General features: G+C 43.9%; 1 protein-coding gene across 6 annotated transcripts in view; it reads right to left on the bottom strand.

Moving 5' to 3' along the window:
* The window catches only part of HIC2 (HIC ZBTB transcriptional repressor 2), a 74,842-nt gene extending 66,351 nt beyond the window's left edge, over window positions 1-8,491 (bottom strand). For all 6 annotated transcript variants that reach the window (XM_082324891.1, XM_082324889.1, XM_082324888.1 and 3 more), the window contains exon 1: window positions 8,057-8,491. The gene's annotated coding sequence lies outside the window, so the exon portion shown is untranslated. The remainder of the gene's footprint in view (window positions 1-8,056) is intronic.
* Window positions 8,492-21,405: the final 12,914 nt, after the last annotated feature.

Below are 21,405 nucleotides of genomic sequence, written 5' to 3' on the forward strand. Positions count from 1 at the left end.
CGGAACCGCATACATTAAACTACTTTTCTTGGAGTTCACTTAAGAATGCTGCCAGCTTGTAAACAGCAGAGTCAGTTTTGCTGCCAACACAATTTTTACCTAGAGCAAACGGAAGTGCTTTTCCAAGAATTTCCAAGACTGTTGCGTCACGCGGTACACTGGCACCGCACCATGCAACCCAGGGAGGAAAGACAAAAAAATACAAGCTGCTGCTCTGCGCATCCCGAAAGGAATGATTTAGAGGCATTTATTTATTTATTCCCAGGAAGAGACTGGCACTGCAAAACAGACCTTCCAGAAAACCCCAGTGTTCACTGCAGGGAAATACAGTCCCATTAATATTTTCAACGCTGTAGCAAAAAGTGAATAATTTTTATAGCTGTCTTGTTTCAATTTTCATTACAATTTTGAAAGCCTTGTTTGATAAAGTGCAGTGGAGACTAAGAAGCGTAGCATTTCTGAAGGACTGGAGAGCAATCTTCTCTATTCTTCCTCCCCCACCGTGGGTTTTGCATTGTACTAAAGCGTTAGTCCTTTGGCAACTTCACCATTTTGAAGCTTTATTAGAATTATGTGTATGATGGCAGCATTTACAGGCCCTTGCTAAGGTCAGGGTCCCATTGTGCAAACTTTTAAATATGATGAGCATTTATAAGATAAATATAGAAGACAAACCAAGGACGTTGTATTCTCCATACTTTAAAGATGAAGAAAACTTAAGTTGCTTAACTTCCTTCATGGCCATAGCGTGGAAAATTTAAATCAGTGATAGAAACTGAACCCAGAGTTCCCTAGACCACAAGCTCACCCAGAAGAATTAAATGTGTGCATACATTCAACCACTGCACCAATTCATAACAGTGAATACTTATAACCAAGTTTTCTGGGTAGAACTTTTTGAGTCATAAGTTATGTTACTTTTAAAATATGCTCAGCTAAACATCAGTCTGCTGACATCTGAAGAATTACAAGACAACTCTCACTCTCATGCCAAAATTCCTTTTTTTGAGCATTTTGGTACTACAGTTCTGGCTATGTACAGTTCATAGATGTGCACACACATTTATATTTTTTACTGGATTCCCTGCCATCTACAACTTTGGTAGATATTTTTCCTGCCTAGAAGGACATCCACATTTTTCTTTGAAGACTGGGCATAATCATGTCACTAATATCACATTATCAAAGAGCATTTGAACTGCCTAGAAAATGAACAAAGAGCCTTTTTCAAGGACTCGAGAAGTTTGATGCAAAAAGTTCCACATGAGGACTATTCTGAATACTTTATAAGGGTAAACAGAAACTAGGAATAACAAAGCACCTCACCCTTCCAGGGGTAGGGGAAACAACATTAAATAAAAGCTGCACTAAAAGTTCAAGTCTCACTATACACTGGCATAATTTCAAACCTTCTTTTAAATAGGTCTTGTTTAAAAAAAAAAGTTGGTCTTCAATTATATGTGTTTGCTAGTGAAGTTTTGAGGAAAGTCAATCCCTAGACAGAGAAAGCCGCTACTTTATTGTTTCGTCCAGTCCTGGGCAGTTAACTAACCTTTCGCATCAGGAGCCTCTTGTAAAGGAACAGGGAGGATGTTTTTTTCAGTTTTAGTTCAATAACTTGTTCTTTCAGACTGGAGAAAGCAGTTATGATTTGAGGAGGGGCAGAAGGGCAGGAAGGCTTTCTTCCCTCCAAATTAAAAGTATGTGTTAGAGACTAATATCTGCTAGTTCTAAACTCATAAAAGAGCAGCATAACTAGAAAATAATCAATTCCCTTTTGCTCCAAGAACATTTCCTTTGCTTTGCATTTAAAATGGAGCTGAATAAGAATCACAGAATAAGTCACGTAAGAAGGGACCTCAGGATGTCGTCAGAAAGTATTTTGATAAGAAAATATTTTCCAAATATTTTTATTTAACACTTCAAAATACTCAGGTTTAGCATTTCATTGAATTTAATGCTATGTAAGTAGTCGCTTGATACATGTCTCAGAAACAATAACATAGTAAATTAATTTTGTTTCTGATTTGCATGTTAAATCATAGCTTGAATGTGTTAAACCCTGTCCTCCTGCTTAACAGAAAATAATACCAAATTTACTTTAAAGTTATTTTTAGTTGAACATCAACATGTTTTAATAGGTACAAACCAGTGAGATCCAGTCTTTCCACTGGAGAGTAACTACCACACAGACAAACAAGCAAGCTTTAAAATAAGGTTTCTTGCTGGCTGATTTCAATTTTCAGTTAAAATTGGCAATGCAAATTACTCTATTCTTTTCTTTATCGGACAAGAGAAAAGGTTTCCAAACTGTCAAACTGGCTGGTGGCATCTTGACAGCCGATGGAAATGCAGTAAGTGGAGTCCTACATGGCAGTGTCTTTATCTGACTCCTGGAAAACTAAATCCACACACTGAATGGTTCTTTATACTACAGGAGATGAGCGCACATTTAGGGAAAGGAATCTGCTGTACACCCCTGTCATCTTAAACCAGGCTGGGAATGAATGGGACTAGCCCAGCATGAAGAGCAGGGTAAGGTTGTTTACCATATGAGGCCTCTTCCCCAGTCAGTCCATCGTGTATCTCTTTTAAAACTCATGGCAAAAGACTGAGTTGAAGACAATTTTATCTTGCATAGTGTTTCATTCAGTGGGGGAAGGGAGTAGATGGGGCAAACTGATACATTATTGAAAGCTACCCCTTTTTCCTTTACCCGAGAGACTGAAGGACAGCAAATGCCTCAGGCCAGCATACTGACGTGAAATGTCAGTGTGTCTACCTCCCATCCAGAACCTGGGCGAGGACAACATGGGCAAGATTTTCCATCCAGTATCTAAAGCTGGAAGAACAAGAGGCAGTTGTTCCTAGTTCCTGCATAGATCTCTCAGAACATTTAGCAACAGAAGCAAGAAGTACATCCAGTTTTCAGGGCTGGTTTTATTGGGAGAGCAGCCCCTGATGACAGTTCTGAGCAGGAAACCCCTTGCACTTCTCTAAACTCTTCTTATTGCCAGCTGAAGACTAGGACCCTTCCTCTCCCAGCTTCGCTGTCCGTGCATGTGTCTTCTGACACTTTCTGCAGGAGAGCTGAGCAGTTTTGTCTTTTCTGCATTACCAAGAAAGCCAGTGCTGAAGGAAGCCCATTGCTGACAACCGTTTCCCATAACAGGTCTATTTCCAAATGCCTGCTTGAGGTTTTCAGTTTAAAAGATGACTCTTGAGCCCCTTCAAATCTGCAGTGTGCACATCAGAAAATGTGATATAGTACATATGTAATCCTGGATAAACTAGATTCCCCACCCCTTTCCATTAAGTAAAATCAGTAACTAGAATCCCTGTTTAGGATTTGTGGTTACAAGGATCACCCTCCGCCCTGCCCTGGTCAAACAATACGGGCTCTAGGAAAGCATAAGAGCCGTCATTTCAATAATGCAAAACCCTGCTGCTTCTACTCCAGAGCAGCTGACTTGAAGTGCCACGCTAGGATGTGCTTATTAACAAAATGAGAAATCTGATATATAGAAAGAAAACACTATGTGAGGATTAATCCTGGATTGCAGTTCGTGGCCAGCACTGGGCCGTCATCCAAACACAGATGAAAAAGAACAAAATTTCTCCCACCTGTCACTTACAGCAGGTACAACTATTGCAGTGTTGTAGCCTCCTCTGTACAGCTATTGTAACAACCCCTTTTATATCAGCTTAAAATTCAGGATTGACCTCACTGTTTCATTTCTTCCTTGTTTTGTGGGAGCCAGCACTGGAGGGTGAATTTTCTTTCCAGGAATTGCAAACAAGAAGCATGAGTAACTTACAAGTTTGGACAGCTAGCTTGCAATACGTGTGCGCTTCAAGGAAAGAAACCCAGCTTAAAATTGGCATCCTGTTGGAGCCTGGAGATGCTAACTGAACAAGAAAATACAACTCTCAGGAACACTTTTTTTTACATTGTTTCTGCTGCTTTTGAGAGAAGTAAGCACACGTCACTGCTGATTAAAAAAGACCTAAACAAACCAATGCAGTTGCTTTGCCAATGAGCTACAGCACAGCAGAGTGAAATCTCTATTGCAATGCATTGTCCTTGCTCCTGATACTATAGCAAGATAAAAACCAATTTAAGCAGCCCTAGTGGTTTAATCCACATCAAACCAAAGGAGAAATCATCTTTATTTTTTAAAAGATATTCTCCTGCTTATGGTTGGGTCGACACTCTGTTGTTGCAATCCCACAGCTGAGCCCTGTTAATTTTTCTCCAAGCCCAGCAGGGTAGGCATGTCTGCTGATGCTGAAATGGTCCCCCTTCCCATTGAGCTTTGCCTGTCACAATACAGCCAATATAATGGCTGTGTCACAAATGTGATTCTGCTTTCTCCCATTCCAAGACCACATTTGCTGCTGCACTGAAATGCCACTTCGTGGCGACGTTCTTCCCCAGATGTTGTCAGAAACTGCAGTTTTGTTCGTACACTTTATCAGTCAGATTTGGTTAGGGGATGGGAAACTTGGTTTTCTGTAGAGAAAACGTGACAACCTCATCATACATCAAGCCTTCTACCTATCAAGCTGCGATACGTTCGTCAGACTGGATGAGAGGGTTAAACGCTGCAGTCAGCACAAACAGGAGTTCTGATAGGAAGGCAAATGCACCTCAGTTCTCAAACATTATCCTATTTCCCTACCTCTGCCATCAAAGAAGCTAGCAGGAGCTCAAAGCATAGCCACGTACTATTTTCTATACAAGGTCAAAGAAATGCACATCGTACAGTTTATGTTTGACAGTTCTTAATTACTATGAGCTGTAAAGATGCTAGAAAATGAGAACTCTAATAGCGAGATCTGCTGTTCACAACTTCAAATTTTATGCTGTGACCACCAATTCTGGGCTGCCGTGGCTGTTTTAGGCAGTTCCAATCCATTACATAGCCAAACTGTTTAGCATTTGGTTGTGTTCTAGTTATTTTAAACGACTAATCAAAATAAATTGAGCACGTACCCTCCTGGAATAAGGCCTCTAACCTTCTCTTTCTCTCCTTCTCTCTCCCCCCACCCCTTGTCACACATTGGCTTCTGCCACACAATTCAGCACTGACACTACAGCGTATCACGTGATACCAACTGCTTCAAGCATCTTGCGATACTTATTACTATCTACACATCCATAAGTCATTCCGCCCAGCAACGTATGCGAATACTAACGTGAGCTATTCCTTTATGCATTAAAGATTTAGAGCTCTCCCAGATCCTTGGAAGAAGCTTTTCCCCCAAACACTGAAAAATCATCCTTTTTATGTATGTGCATCTCGTCTGCATTTCACGTAGATTAGGAAGCATGACATAAGAAAAACCTGCTATATCCTCGGATTCTCCCATGCTTACAGCCCTGTGGCCGTGCAAGTCTGCTGTGATTAAGCAATGGATTTTAGATGCAAAAGAACAGGGCGCTTATGCAGGGTTTCCTTACCCGTGTGAGAACGGAAAGTAACAAATGTAAGAGGTTGCTTATTCTTAATGCTGATCTCCTCCAGAGCTAAAATGATATGTCAGTAGCAGGTGGCAAGTTTGAAGATCCCCCTCCCCTCTTTTTTTTTTTTTTTTAAATAAATATAACAAAGGGCACACAGATTTGACCTAATGGGTCAACCATCAAAAGTTAAACTGATTTAAATAATTAGACCTAGAATGTCAGGCACCACTGCAAATAATTGCTCCTAATGCTTTTAGGATTAGATTGCTAATGAAAAGGCGCAAAAAGGAGGCCACTTGCAGTTGTGGAAATAAGTCAATTTTCTTTCCATATGTCATTTTCCCCATGTAGATTTGCTGTGAAATCCTACGGAGTCATTTACAGCTTTCTCTCCAGAGCTGCTGTAGTATATACAATAGTTCTGAGTCGTAAAAAATAGTAATAAGTCATCTTGAAATACTAGTTGTTTTTACAGTGTATTTATCAAGCACAGCAAACATCTGCTCATGGTTCTGACATTTTCCAATGAAAGTGACTATTGCGTATTGTTTTCCCCTTTAATTTGTGGAAAAACATGGGAGCCATTCAAGTACAAACAGCATTCCACAATAAATTTAAACCAGTTTTGGTCAAAGGACAGTTTATTAGCAGACCGTAATTTTGATGCTCCTCTTAACTGGTTTCTGGCTGCTCGCTCAGATTTCTTCTAACAACTAAGTAACATCCAGGGCGATTTCGGTCGCCGTCTGCGAAAACACTTGGTTTCACGTGTAATTCATTCATGTGATGTAAAGGCGTACCCCCACCCGCTCGCAGAAGTTCCCCGCCTCCCGAAGCGCCCCGGGTTCCAAAGGCTGCGGATTTCGCGGCAGAAAGTTTCGAGCCGCCGGGTCCCCGCGTGTGAACGCGCGTCCGCCCGAGCGCCCGGGGCAGCGCCCGGGGGCAGCGCCCGGGCGGCGGCGGGGCCGGGCGCGGTGTCCGGCGGCGGCGGAGCGCAGCTGGCGGCCGCGATAGCGGGGGCCGCGCCCGGGCCGCCCGCTGCCACCGGGGACCAGGCCAAGCAAAAGTCAATAGCCGACCTCTCCCGCCCCATACAGCAGGGGCCGGCAGCGGGCAGGGCGCAGGCCGGGCGCTGCGGGCGCCGCGGCCGCCCTGCGCGCCCGCGGGGCTCCCGGGCCGCGCACGCAGCCTCCCCCCGCCCCCACTGCCCCCGCCGCCTCGGCTTTGCTTTTAAATGCAACCAGAAAAACAAAAAAGCCCGGCTCCCGCCGCCGCCGAGCCGGCACCGGCACGGGCGCGCCGGGGGATGTAGAGCGCGGCCCGGCTGCGCGGCGCTGCGCGGCGCCGTTCGCCCGGGACCGGGCAGCCGCGGGCAGCGATCGGCCCCGCCGGCTCCCGCAATTACAGCGTTGCGCGCCGCGGCACCCGTATTGCCAGCCCGGCCGCGCGATTTCATTTCTATTTTGAAGGGGGCGGGCAGCTCCGCGCCGGGCCGGCGGGGCCGGGGAGGCGCGCGTTTCCTCCGGGGGCACAAAGCCGGGCGGGCAGGGTCCTGCGAGCCCCCGGCCGCGGGAGGGTGCGCGATCCTGCGCTCCGTCCGTTGCATCCGAGACGGTGCCGTAACAAAAGCCCGGGACCCGCAGCGACGGGCAGAGCGAGCGGGGCCGGCGGGTCCTTCCCTCCGCGATCCCGAACGGCCGAGGGGGGCGGCGGGGAAGGGGGGAGCCAGGGCAAAAGTTCACCGCGGTCCCGGTGGGGCAGGGGCCGGCGCTGGGGTTGGGGGGTGCCGGCCTGGCTCGTCGCCTTGCAGCCCCGCGGATGGACAGCGGGGGGGCAGGAGGCGACGCAAGTCCCGGGAGCCCCTTCCCTGCCCTCTGCTCCACAATGCGGCCGGATCCCCAGCACAAACACGCCCCCCGGCACCCCGAGGCTCCGCTCCCTCCTCTCGGGGGAAAAGAAAAAATAAAATACGGCTCACTTGCAGGGGGCGAGTGGGGTTGGGGAGAAGGCTGCTGCTCCGGGGCCGCCTGCCCGCCGCGCCGGTCACCCCCACGCCGGCCGGCTCCGGCGGGCAGCAGCTGCGGCCCCCCGCCCCGATCCCACCGCCGCGGGGAAGGGGCAGCGCACACCCGTGAGCGCACACAGAGGCACAAATGGCACGGGAGGAGGGGGAAAGTTTCCAGCCGCTTCAACCAAATAGCCAGCATTGGCGATCCCCGGGCAGGCACGGTGGCGAACACACCGTACGTACGCCCCGGCCCCGAAGGCAACGGGGCAGCGCGCCGGGCGGGCGAGGGGAGGGGAGGGGGCCCGGGGCATGGCGGGGGGCAAGAGGGAACGGAAAATGATCTGTATTTTTTTCAGTGGAGCTGCCGCTGGTGCCGGGCACGGCTGCTGCAGGGCAGGGAACAAGGGGACACCCCTGCCACCCCGGCGGCTCTCCCGAGTGGACCCGTGCAGATGGGCAAATAACCGGGGCTGCGAATAAAGAGCGGGGGAGCGGGGCTGCTGCAGCGCCGAGCCCGGCAGCGCCCGGCCGCCCCAGCGGGACCCGCGCCCCGGCCGCGCCCGCGCCCCGCTCCGCGTTACCTTCTTATTGCATCTGGAGCAGCAGCTTTTCTTCCCCTTCCCCTCTCCTCCTCCTCCTCCTCCACCTCTCCTGTCCTCTGGGTTTATACCAGCCTGTTCCTCATCTCACAGCCTTCCTCCCAGCGCCATCTTGCAAGCTTGTGACGTTGGGAGCCGCTCACCCCTGACCCACATTTGAATAGAAGCCAAAATGAAAAAAAGAAGAGGAGAGAGAGAGGGAGAGAGGAGAGAAAGAGGGGGAAGAAGAAGAAAGAGCGGAAGAAGGAGAGGCAGGGAAAGCGGCAGCTAAGCAAGTGCTGTGCCAGTGTGGAACAGCATCGGCTCCCGCTCCCTTGCCAGCTAGTTTAGTAATAAGCAATTTCCTGCTTTTGCAATAAATGTTGCCGCGGCGGGGCTGGGAGAGGGACAGGGAGCTGGGTAATTCCTACCGAGGGACCAGGGCTTCCCCCACCCCGAGCCGCCCCCCCTTCCCTGCCACCCACACCCCGAAACCCAGCCCGGAGCCCGACTCCTGCCTCCCGGCAGCCCAAATACTGCTGCTCCCTCCCAGGTTTTGAGCAATGAAACAGGCATTTGTTAAGATTATTTCTTCCATCACTGATGAGGTCTCAAGTGTGTGTTAAGGGAAATTATATAGATTATAGCTTGTACATGTATTGGAATCTGAAACGAGCTTCGTACACAAATTAAGAAAACATACTCATGTATAACGCAATTTGCATATTAGCTTTTTATCACTCCTGTCTATTTTTTAAGGACTGACAGTGCATTTTGCACCATCCAGGACACAGATGAAGGCATGGCCTTTGCACCCATAGAATGCGTAGAAATCTGAAGTTTTGTTTTGTGCATTTTTTTTTAGTTATTTACCTATTGGAAGTATTTCGGGGGGAAAAGTTATTTGTGTTTTGCATCCCTGGTCTTGCAAAGACTTTTATGCATGCTTTACGTTAAGCACATCAGTAATCACACTGAGCAAGCAGGGGCTATTCAGATGCTTACACTAAGCATGTGCACAGCCTGCAAGCTCAAGCTATTATTTTGTAAAATGTTAAGTGAACTGATATCATCTTAATTTTACTGACCACTGCCACAAAGTACAACTGTGCAGAAATCCGAATTATGCCTTTGTAGCACTTTCTTCCTTCAGTAGCTAATTAATCTGTAATAACAGGAGCAATGCGTATAAACATTTTTATGCACAGGAGTTCTTCCACTATCCCATGTAGGAATCACTGTATTAGCTGCAAGTGTGAGATGACATTTTCTTTTCTTCTGTGCCCTCGGAGCCACCCATAACCAAAACTCTCTGTAGCCTGAGCAAGGTGATTCATTAGTGAAGCTGAGCCTACCATTTAACACATCTCTAAGAATTCCCTAATAGCCTCAACGCCAGCAACTCTCTCAGCCACTTCCTGTGCAGATCCCTGCAGTTTGCATGCACTTCAGCTGGACCCCAGCTGCAGCCTAAGCTCTCCTTCCCTGATAGTAAAGATATTTTCTAGTTGCTCATCCAGAGTTCAAAGTTTTTGCAGGAGATGGTTTCTTCAGCCCTACCAAAGTGGCTTGAGGAGCAAATAAAGATAAGGCAAATCACAACAGCCATATCAGAAAGGTCTGGTCTGGTGGTTTGTTCACAGTACACCCAATAAAGAGCAGAACACTTTAACAGTGGTGAGAACAGCAAACCTGACTGTCAGCAGAAGACCCAGTGAAGTAGATAAGGATCAATTCAAGACTCTTCCCCCACCAGGAAAGTTAATTTAAGATTGGTGGTGCTGCTCTTAGCTGTATTTTAAAGCTAAGTGGCCTTGCAAATAGCCAGGGAGGTGTAGCTAGCCATTTGCTTCACGCTGTGCCAGAGGAATTGGTAGGCAAATACACAGAAGTCCTTGTGCTGTGTTATCTAAACAGGGGAAAAATGCATCCTGGAGTTATTTCAGGCAAGTTTAGACATTTGGGTTTAGAAAGACCTGCTTTTGTGAATCTGTGTGGCATCTCAAGACCTCAACAATGCCACCGTCTGCCCTCAATCTTCCTTCCTTCCACTGAAGCTTACCACCCCAGAAACAGTCAGCAGAACAGTCTGTGTGTCCTGCCAGTTTGCAGACCAACATCTTAGTTCAAACCCACTTCCATCAGACACTTGAACAAAGGTGCCAGGCTTTGCACAGGGATGGCTTGAAGCACAGGTATTTCAGTATGTCTGCCAACTTTGCTAGGCAGGTGATAACTTTTGAGAGTGAAGGGAGTGAAGAAGGTTGAGAAGAAGGAGAGAAACATCCGAAGATGCCGCCACAAGATTTAGTCTGCGAAAAGCTTTACTTGTATTTGAATCTTCTCTAGGTTTGGAGACAATCAGTTCTGAGCATCCCTAAGGAAATGGAGAGACACATTCTCAGTGGAGAGACAAAAAAAGATAGAAATTAGGTGTCTGGCACCTAGAAATGATATGGTAGGATGCAACACTGCATTCAGCTTCATGTATACATGATAATTATAAGGTTGAAAAAGAATTAATGAGAAAGCTAGGCCTGGTGCTGTCACTAGAAACATGGACATCTGTGGAGAATCTGATGAGCCAAGTAGAAGTATGACCACACCTACCTGGAAAACATCTACAGGCATGCAAGGCAGATACCATGATACCTATAATGTCTCCAAGCAACCACAGCCAGGGAACTTGCCATCCAAACAGAGGGTACACCCTCTAGTTCCAAGAAACCACACCCACTGTGGGCACGTCTGGCACTGGGTGAAACGTGTCCATGTACGAGAAAAGCAAATGTGTTACTGAGGTGTAGAGAAGAGCATTCTCGGGTGAGAGGCCGGACTACAAGGGTAGTAGTGGCACCCTGGTTACAGAGCTGTGGTGCAATGAGCATAGGCTGAAGGATGGTTTGGGTTAGTGGATACTTTGAAGAAAGAGACGCTTCTATTTCCAGCCAGATACTTGTGATTAACTTTGATTCCTAATTTTGTTTGACTGGGTTTTTTAACATTTATATTGAAAAGACCACAGTCAGGATGGCAGCAGTGGATTGTGCTGGGTGCTCTGCAGACACAAATGAAAGCTTCAGCTTCCTCCTCGGTGTGTTGATGAATGTGTTGAATACAATGGTAACTATGATGAACAGATTTGTGTCCTAACAGTATACAAAGAATTCAGAACAGAATCCAAAGAAGCAGCAGATTTCACACCGTCCTTGTGTATTAGCCCTCAGTATCTATTCACAAATAGCTCTGTACTGCTGCTTGCAGGCAGAAAAGTTTAATTAATACTAACTCCTCCAAATAAATTATTGTTTGCAAAATACTTAGACTCAAATCAAGTCAGTGGCTGAAACCCAGAGGAATTTCAGGGCCTCACTTTGTCTTTAGTCATTTTCAACCAACCGATGGGTTCGGAAGCCGCTCCAGTCCTTTGTAGCTGTACTAATGGCAGGTTTAAACTCATCATAAAACAGGAAGAGGACATGGGCAGAATTGTTATAGTGGCAAGCCAGTGCTGTGGGTGAGGGATGAAGTAATCTGAGCAAAGAAAATGCCATTGCAGAAAGTAAATAGAATAATGACCAAAGGGTGGCCATGTGCCCTTATGGCTCTTCAGTGCCACCTGCCTTCAGTCCCAACGCTAGTGGATGTCCAGTGCCATCTAGCAGGCAAAACAGTTGTTTACAGTAGTAAACTGATGGGTAAAGCTGGGCGGAAATGTTGAAGCAAAAAGGAGAAAAACTGTAATTCAAGGAACTAAGCAAAACATACAAGGCAGAGAACGCCAGCATAGGGTGTATGTCTGAAAGCAAAGTGAAGGCAAGAGCTAACCAGCCTGCTCCTCAAGAATGAAAAAAGATTTAGCCCTAAAAATAAAAAAAAAGTTTCTTAGCAGAGGTTTGCAGTCATTGTCTCTCCAGTGGGGTAGTGCCACTAAAAATGCTGAGGGCCAGAACATCAGATTGGAGCTGAAACAGGCCTCCTCCAAGGCATTGCAGTGACCCAGGAAAATTGTGCTTGAATCGTGACAGAACAGCTGGTGATCACTCGTGAAATTAAAACGTTATTTTACTGTCCCCTCAGTAGAAATATCTCTCTACAGTCAAACGTATGTGTCTGGAAGGCCTTTTCCAACAGACTCTGAAGGGTCCATGGAGGAGACTCCAATCTTATGCTAAGATGGGTTTTGAAAATCTTTTGTCTCTTAGCTGCAAATGCTCTATGTATGAATACGCTATCCTCAGCCCCTTTATAATTAGCTGGCTTAGTTGGTTCCCCCACTGCTATCTGTGGTCTTTTGATTGCAGTTGGCGGATGGACACAACATTACATTTTGACCTTTGTGTAATGATACCTTAATTTCTCATATCTGTTCCTGTTTTTATTAATTCAAAATTTAATAGTGCACAAATTCTACAAATGGTTTTTCCACAGCTGAAAATCAAAATACAATCTTTTAGGAAAATCATATGTAATCAAGGAAAATCAGAAACTGTAAATGTATTTTGAATCCTTAGTATCAAAAATAGCCACAAAGGTCCCCAATTCAGAGCTAGTTTTATGCTGCAGTGGCTCACAGATTCACTCAGCTCTGCATTGGTTTGCATTGTAAGGGTTCTGCTCAAAATCGTGGGGTTAGAGACCCAATTAAAAAAATAAACAGAAGGTAACAGTTTGAGAAATTAGGCTAGTCATTTAAGTGCTTGTACAAGGTACTATTTTGTACACTTCTGCTTCTGTTGCATTCTTAGTGATAGAAAGTTCTAATTTCCATGGAAGAGAAGAAACATACAATATTTTTATTGCTACAAGCTGAAGCTTTTTGCTAGGCATTCTGGCATATGCAGGGCTGATGCAAGGCTTTTTGTGACTCTAATCAGATAAAAACATTGCTTCCATTATAACAAGATCTTTGATTTCTGTTGGCCTGTGAATTTCATTGCTAATATGTTCACTCTGTACCTATCCACAAAACATCTGTATTTAACTATGTCTATCCTGTTAGTTAATATAGTCTGTGCAGTGGCATAATTTCACTGGACTATAGGAGAGCAATAAAAAGTAAGGAAAACAACTGGTTAACAAAACCACTACCTATGTGTGTTAGGAATAAAGTGAGATTTGCTGAAAATAACTCTGAAATAGATGTCAGAAGGAAATTAAAACAAAAAGGAAACATTTCTTCAACCATGTAAATGAACAGGGAACAAGAAAAGAACTGGTGCTACTATGAAGTGTGTGGACAAGGAAAAGATGAAAAATACTTCTGTACCCAAAACCTAAATGAAAGCTTTGCTGTAGCTTTTAAGAGGAAGAATGGAGTTGAAGAAGGGAGCAAAACCAGCATGATTAATTGGAATGAGAGGATGAAAATGGAAATGATAACAATAAAGGTGAAAGCAGATCTAAAAGAGCTCAACATTTTCAAGCAAAGGGAGTCCAGGTAATTTCCATCCCAGAATTCCAAAGGAACAAGTACCAGATTGATAGCAAAAATTTGAAGTAAATTTTTGAGTTGGAGGTTGTTCCTGCATGATTTGAAAATAGTAGGTATAATACTTCTATTTTTTAAATTATTAGCAAATTATCTAAGTAGCCACTGAGCTCATTGATTTTGAGACCATTTCAGGCTTTCAGAAGAGTTTTGAAAGAAAATATAATTAACCAGAAAAAAAAAAGAAAGAGAGAGCAAAAGCAAATCTAAACAGGGTAAAATGCAACCACAACACCGGTTTTGCCAAGTATCCTGAACTATTTCTTTGCTGAGATAACTGATTTTCTAAGCAAGGGGAAATGTAGTAGATCTAATCTATATGGATTTTAGTCAAGCATTTGATATGATGCCACATGGGAAGTTACTAATTAAGATGGAGAAGATGGGGATTAGTACATGAACAGCAAAATTGTCTGAAGGAGAGGCACCAATAGATTACTATTGGGATAGAGAGATTACTAGTGATTCAAGACTGAACTTGTTTAATATTCACTATAATGATCTATTGCCATTTAAGCTGAAGCATGCTAAAGAAATTTTCTGATGAAACAGTCAAGAGCCACTGTCATTAACAGGATCAGAGTATCAAGGCTGGTAAGCTGGAAGACAGTGAAAGCAATGGGCAATGGAAATGGGATGCAATTCCATACAGAACATACATTTGGGATGCACTTCCCCATTAGCCATCGAAAATTAGGCGTCTTCTTCAAGCTGGTCATCAGGGCTGCTTCTGCAGACAATGAAAACAGGAAGATACCTCAAGAATGGAGGTCTGTCCTGCCTCTTCTGGATTCTTAATTTAGGATAAGAGGAAGTGTTCTCTGGATGTGTCCGTCTCTCTATTAACTATCCAGAATCCTATGCAGAAGGATGAAGAAAAATAGATTCTCTTGAAGGAAGAAAACTGAATACAATAAAAAATGAAAAAAAAAAAGGATGCATTAGTTCATCAGTGGATGACTGTGAACGATCAGTACATGAGGCAGTAACAGAAATGACAAACGTGATCCTAGACAAGGTTCTTCCCATAGCAACAGGAAGGCACTGCTGGCCCATCATGTCTGTTGTTGTGTAGGATCTCATCACAGGTGTTAGGACAGGTATTAGTCTATCAGGATGCCCAGGGTAATCGTAAGAGACACATTTCTGAGTATTTGTGGTGTTGACTTTCAAGTTATAGGTAACCTAAAAATCTCTTCTTGTCCTCACATTAGATAAAAATAATAGGAAAAAGGCCACCAAATTCAGCTGTACGTAAAATCTTTTTGCTTTCTTTGTGTATATGTACTTTGAGTGGCAGTGTGTACAGTATGCATAAGTAATTAATGTTGCAAGCTGGAAGAATGAATTATTGTCAGATGGAGGTAAAACATACAATATGGTCAAGTAAGCAGTTCCAATAATAGCTGTGCTTATAGAAGCAAAATGTAATAGAGGGCAAACTCTACAGGTTGCCAGATTGGTGTTGATGTGGAGCTTTGCTGCCAGTTGGTGAGCAGGGGACAGCAGAAGGATTGGTTTTAGCTGAATGCTTTTAAGCTTACGTGTTTACCACATGTAATGAGATTGCTTCTCAAGCAGTGGCACTTAAGCAAAGGGCATAGGTAATTTTAGCTTGATTTAATCGGTGGAGGTCTAACTAAAAGCCACCTTTTCCTCCCTCCCCAACTTGGCATTTTCTCAGTGAGTTAGTTACATGTAGGTGAACATGAGCCATGCACTGTCATTGCTGGGACAGCTAGCTGAGGGCAACACGTGCCCCTCCAGCTGGGATCTTGGCTGAAAAAAAAGGAACCGTCGTAGAGCAACTGGGCTATGCAAACTCCCCAAAGCTGGCACTGCCCAGGGTGAAGTACAAACCCAGGGAGTGCTACAGGTTTGGTCAGGTCACAGCAGTGTTTTTAATTAATGCGGTAGAGAAGATAATCACAAGATACAAGGACGATAAAAAGGCTCATTTCCATACAAAGTGGACACCGGAATGTTAGGGTATGTTGTAGCCCAGCTGAAGACTGCCCTTTAAAGCCAATGGCCATGCAAATATGACTTTTTACACTGTGTAAGAGAAAGAAACTGCAGTTCCTTTGATTACATGCACACATACATAGGTGTATATTAACTGAGTATCATCAGTGGCCTCAGAATCAGTGTCACACACACGGGCACATGCATAACATGCACGCACACACTCACAGACTCGGAGCACAGTCCCTATGGGGTTTGCTGCCTGTCCTGCCTACCTCTTCACAAACAGGCAGAGTTCATTTTCAAACTGCCCAGTATACAAAGCAGATAAAGACTGGCATGGAAGAGCCCATGGGCAGCTTGGCAGCCCTCTGTAGCTACTGGTATCAAAGGTCACTGAATGCTAAAAAATAAATATGTTCCAGTGCCAGCAGGGCACTGGTGATCAAAGATAAAAGTTTCTCTACCACCAGAGAGACATTTTCTTGTTTGGTACCAACATGGACTGTATTTACTGTGATTTTTCAAGTGCTAGTGAAAATATATGGGTGTGAAACATGTTTTGCTTTATGCTGGCAGGGCATCTGCTTCAAAGGCCAGATCTGCTTCTTACTCTAGCATACAGTGTGCTGTTTTCATGGAAAGCGGTTTTTGTGTGCACCTGAGCTGCAAAGCAAAGAAATTCACTGGGTTCTGATACTTTTCATTCTTTTTATTTTTCAAAAGTGGCGTTGGATTTTTCTGCCCTAAAAGTGCCTTTCTGTTTGAGTCTGACTTCACTGGTGCTGGTGTAAACCAGAAATAACTACGCTGGAGCCACTGGAGTGATATGGGTGAAAGGGAGAGGAGACTCTAGCCCAGTGCCTGACATTGTTAAACAAGGTTATAAACACCATTGGTCAGTTCATATTCATCTTCTGTGATTAACGCCAAGGACAATGGGAAGCCTGGCTAGTCATTTCGTACCGTGTAATGCAAGGTGACTATAGTTCAGAGGACAAAGAACGAGAGATTGGGATTTTTTTCAGGAGCAGACAGAAGACTGGTTATGAATGTTTGGGGTGATTTAGTTTCATTGTTTTCTGTATCAGCACCGAGGACTGAGCGGCACTTTCTTGCAGATTTCTAGATGTAGTACCAGGTTAGGGGTTATCCATGGGAATGCAGACCCTCTGCTTCTCCTTCCTCTTTTTAATACTCGCATTCTTTTTTTCCCTTTGTTTCTCTGGAGGCACAACATCTCTGGCAATGTTCTCACACTGTTTTAGCTTAAGGACAAAGCACGTTGAAAGCACCATACTAGAAACCCAGATGCTGGTCCCTGGTGCTCTTCTATTTCCCCTGGGCCAGAGAGTCATTTACAGCAGCTTTTAGCCTGCTCTGACCAATGATGGTGCAGGGACAGGGAACTGCGAATATCAGTGAACACCAGAGACACCACAATGGCCATCTAGTACCACACATGTAGTGTTCACAGGCTAAGGAGGTCCATAGCAGGACTCTGGGCTGAATCGGCAAAATATTTTCAACCTTTGTTTAACTTCTGGTGACATAGTGTAACATTTGCAAACTGTGACATGTTGGCAGGTAATAGTCTGCTTATCCAAAATGTCCACTAAAGATCAAACTTGATGTAGAGATCAAAACAACATATGTCATCAACAATATTTGCTGAAAAATTTCTTTAGCTTTTCAGCAAAAATGCATCATTTAGGACATTACATTTTTCAGTGGCTTTACAAACACTAGAGAAGGATACAGAGCAGTAAATTTTACACTGATAATTGTACAAATAGAGAAACAAAGAGGCAAATCTTTCTTCCAAGTGCTCAGGCAAGCAAGGGCCAAAGGAAAATTCTGGAGTAGTGAAGGACCAGAAGTATGTGGTTGTGAAATAGATGAACATCACGCTGCCCTTTTCATCCAGCACAACAGATATGCTGCATTTGCTCTCCCAGAGACAGGAGGCAAAGGATGGCTCCTGAAGAAAATCATTGCACCTTCTTGCATATCAAGCGACTCGGCAGTACTCGCTCTTAGGGGCTGAATGAGAGGAGAGCTGGATACACAGAAGGAAGGGGAACTGGAGTGGAACAGCTGGGCACTTCTGCAAGCTCTCCCCATTCTCCTGGAACCTTTAATAGCACATCTAAAAATGCTCGGGATTTGCTTTAGGAATCGAGAAGTTGCCCAGAGGCTGAGAAACAACATGACGTGCCTTGGGCTGTAGGACTCGATGTCAAAAACTGGTTAGAGCACAAGCATTTCTGCATCCCACTCCTCTGCTTAGATGAGCAACCCACGCCTCTATAAATCATACAGGAGGCATTCATGTTACTCAGGCTTTATGTGCATGCAGTAAATCACAGAGGCTGCAGTGAGGGAAGACCCATCTGCCTGCTGGCTGCCGGGGGCATTGAGGCAGTGCTGGCTCTGGTGGTGGTGATTGAGTTGCCACCATGCCCTTACTTACTTTATTTTTAAATAGGGCATGGAGTCCTCTGGTGCAAAAAAGGGTTGCTTCTTCCTTGTCTATTCTTAAACGTGCATTCTAGATATCATTCAATCTGTTATGAAACACTTGTCTTTTATCCTAAGATCACTGGGGAAGCTGTGGCAAGACAACCCTGACAATTTCTGGATGCTGCAGATCTTCTTGGCACTTATCTCTTTGATTACAGTCCTGAATATGCAATAGAAACTACATTTTCCCACTCCTCTATAGTTACTGCAGTTTCCTTGGTGAGTGTTCCCAGCCCCTGAAACTCCTGTCTCCTTCATTATCAAACTTACTTATTCCAAAGTGCTGCTGACTGCTCTGTTCTTTATCCTCTGTCCCAGTCTCTTTGCAGGCCCACAGTAGGCTGTATCAAGAAACAGCTTATTGTTGCTACATGAGACACTGCGAAACTTTTTGATCCCCTTGGTTCTCTACACAGCAGTCAGGTGAGACTTGACTTGTGGTGGCTTCAGTAAGGGGTAAGACCCTGTTTCTGACAGTAATGCTGTTTGTGCAAATCATGTCAATCTATTTCTTGAGTGAAGCATCTCACAAGAAATTGATCTCACTAAGTGTCTTCCACTTGCATTGGAACAGGGAATATTGGTTTTATTCTCTGTAACCACAAATGCTTTGAGACTTGCCTAATTGAGACACGCTATATCTCCTCTTCTGCAGGGATTTCAGCATCAGAAATCAACAGAGGCAATCTTGACTTAAAGCGGGCATATTGTTTTCTCTCCACTTTGGAAATTGCTTTGTCCAAAAGGGCCGAGATCTGTTGGCTCTCAGAAAGCGAAACCATGAGCAGTGAGAGAGGTCTCACTGACAGAGCAAGGAATTAGGTTGTTTAGTTACTGCGATTGCAGGGCTGGATTTTTATTAGTTACAATGGCTTTCCTGGCTCTGCATAGAACAAAGTGTGAGCAGTATGGGACAAGCATGCTTCCAGGGGCACTGGAGAGCCACTTTTATGGCCATCTTAAAATTATAATAAAGATAAATAGTTAATCTGTTACTTTTATTCTTCTGCTAAAAAAGCAAGAATGGGATAAAATACGAAAGCAGAAAAAGTATTTTTTTAAGATGGGCTGATAACGTGTTAAAAATGCATGTATGCATATTGTTGTTGCTGCTTTTGCTGCTTTAAACAAGTGGCTATATTTTGTTCTTAATTAAGAATTAAAGGATTTGTATGCACATGTCTACAGTGGAGACCCCCAGGTGATTCCAAGATGAGGGTAAGCTGTGAGTTTTTTTCAGCTAGTTAGATTGAAATTACTTACTACTTGGACAGCATCTGCAACAGCGTAAGGCACGGAAACAATTTTTCTTTTGTAAGAAGATGAAAAAGAAATAAAAAAGGAGTCAAAGAGTAAGCAGGCTGAATGGGCCATTAGCACCAAACTCTAAAGATGTAGAAGTCAAATAGGATAGAAAGGCCCCATAAATTTTTACAACTCCTCGGAGAAAAACACTGTGATTATTAAAACATGAAACCTTGCTTTTCTAAAATGCTTAAAAGATTAATATAGAAATGTCATACTGTGGTTGCTGGAGGGATTATCCTTAATGGGAATGTTAGAAGTTATTTTAATGTAAAGCAAACATAGCCACTGAAGAAAGATCAAAAGTGGAACAAATTCAAGGCTCTTAGTTTCAGGAAAATGAAGTTTGTCAAGAAACTATTTCTACTCTGTTAATTAGAATGAGCAAATTCTCCATAAATAGTGTGTATATATATGACATAGAAAGTGATGACCTCATCTAATTAGTCATTACCTAATCCAATCACTAGCACAAGAGCAAGCCTTAGGTCTCTTTTATACAAAATTTCATTCCCTTTTTGGCTTGAGAAAAAGTATATTTTTGCTAGTGCACATTTTTGTGAGGTCATGTGTGTGTGTCCAAATAGTTTTGACGATAATCCACCGTCCACAGGCAGGGGAAGGTCGGTCACATGCCGCAGTGGCAAATGCTCCCAGAGTTTGTGGTCTTTTCCATGCAAGAGCAAATTCTGTGACTTCTTGTTTTCTTTTCAATCTATCATTGTTACTTTTTTTAATGTAAACTGACCACAGAGCAAGATACTGCTTTGGTCTCTATGACCAGACTTTGAAGTCTAAATAAAAACTTCAGTGTTGCTAATTTAGAGCAAGAAATGTAATATTTTGTTTGCAGTTCAGGATAGCACTTAATTTGCTGTCTGTCCTTGTTTGGCCAGTGCTGCAGTCCAACACCTGATTCCGTTAGACCCCCGGTTAGCAGCACGAGACTATCAATTCCAGAAGCAGTAATTGGTTTACAAATTGTGCTGCTGTCAACTTGTTTTTTCCGCCAACGTGAGGCACAAAACCACACTACACCATGTAGCGGTCCTCACACATTGCTGTCCTTGTTTCCCTATGAAAGGGTTGGACTTAGGGAACACAGGTTCTTTTAACATTTATTTCTAAAAAGATCCATCATGCCAGTACTCAGCCTGAGTCTGCTGGTTTTGCTAAAAAACTTTCTCAGAAGGTAAGAAAGTGCTAAATCATTCTACCCAGTGTGAAAATTCACTTATTCAAATGTTCAGTGTCATATATGACAGCAAGATATTACTGGGTAATAAGAATATTTTTCTTGAAGATAATTGCAAATATTTATATATAGGGAAGTTTCGTTCAGCTGTGCAAATCTGCTGCCTCTTTCCCATGTCTTATCCTGGACATAGAAATAAACTTAAATGAAATTAATGTCATTTTTTACCTGCTTGCAGCCCTGCAAGTAGTCAGCCCTCAGTTTTCTGTTCAGACAAGATACCATCACCATGTGGTTACTAGTCACCAGAAATTTTGCTTCAAGCTGGAATCCATTTTTAAAAGCTCTGCAAGCGAAAGACAGTCCTGACAATAAAGTACTGCGGTGCCTGAGGTGCGCAGCGCAGTGTGCCGAGGACTCGGCTCAGTGGAAGGAAGGTCTTAGTTGAAATAGAGGAATTTCGTTTATTGTCAGGATTATTAAGACTTAATCTTTCTTCCTTGACTCTCTAAAAAACTATAAATTTACCAAATTCCAAGCAGTTTTTTCTTGGAAGAAGCTAAAATGTATCCCATAATACAAACTGTAGACCTGGTGAACTGGGAGTCAGTATTTACAGAATCAAATACTTCTGGGAAATGTGCTGTTAAGATAAATCAGGAGTGCCATAATTTCCTGAGGTATGCTCACTCTAAAATGCCAAATACATTACTATTTTCCTCACCAGTCTGATGTCACAATGATGAAACCAATGCCATCTGGTTTTTTGGTACGAGCCATGGGCTACACAGCAAACCATACAAATGAAGTGGCTGTGACAAAACAGTTGAGCTGTACATTAAGCAAGAGTGCACCACCCCTAAAAGAGACCGA

This window comes from Platalea leucorodia (assembly GCF_965183815.1).
Source record: "Platalea leucorodia genome assembly, chromosome: 12".
Lineage (NCBI taxonomy): Eukaryota > Metazoa > Chordata > Aves > Pelecaniformes > Threskiornithidae > Platalea > Platalea leucorodia.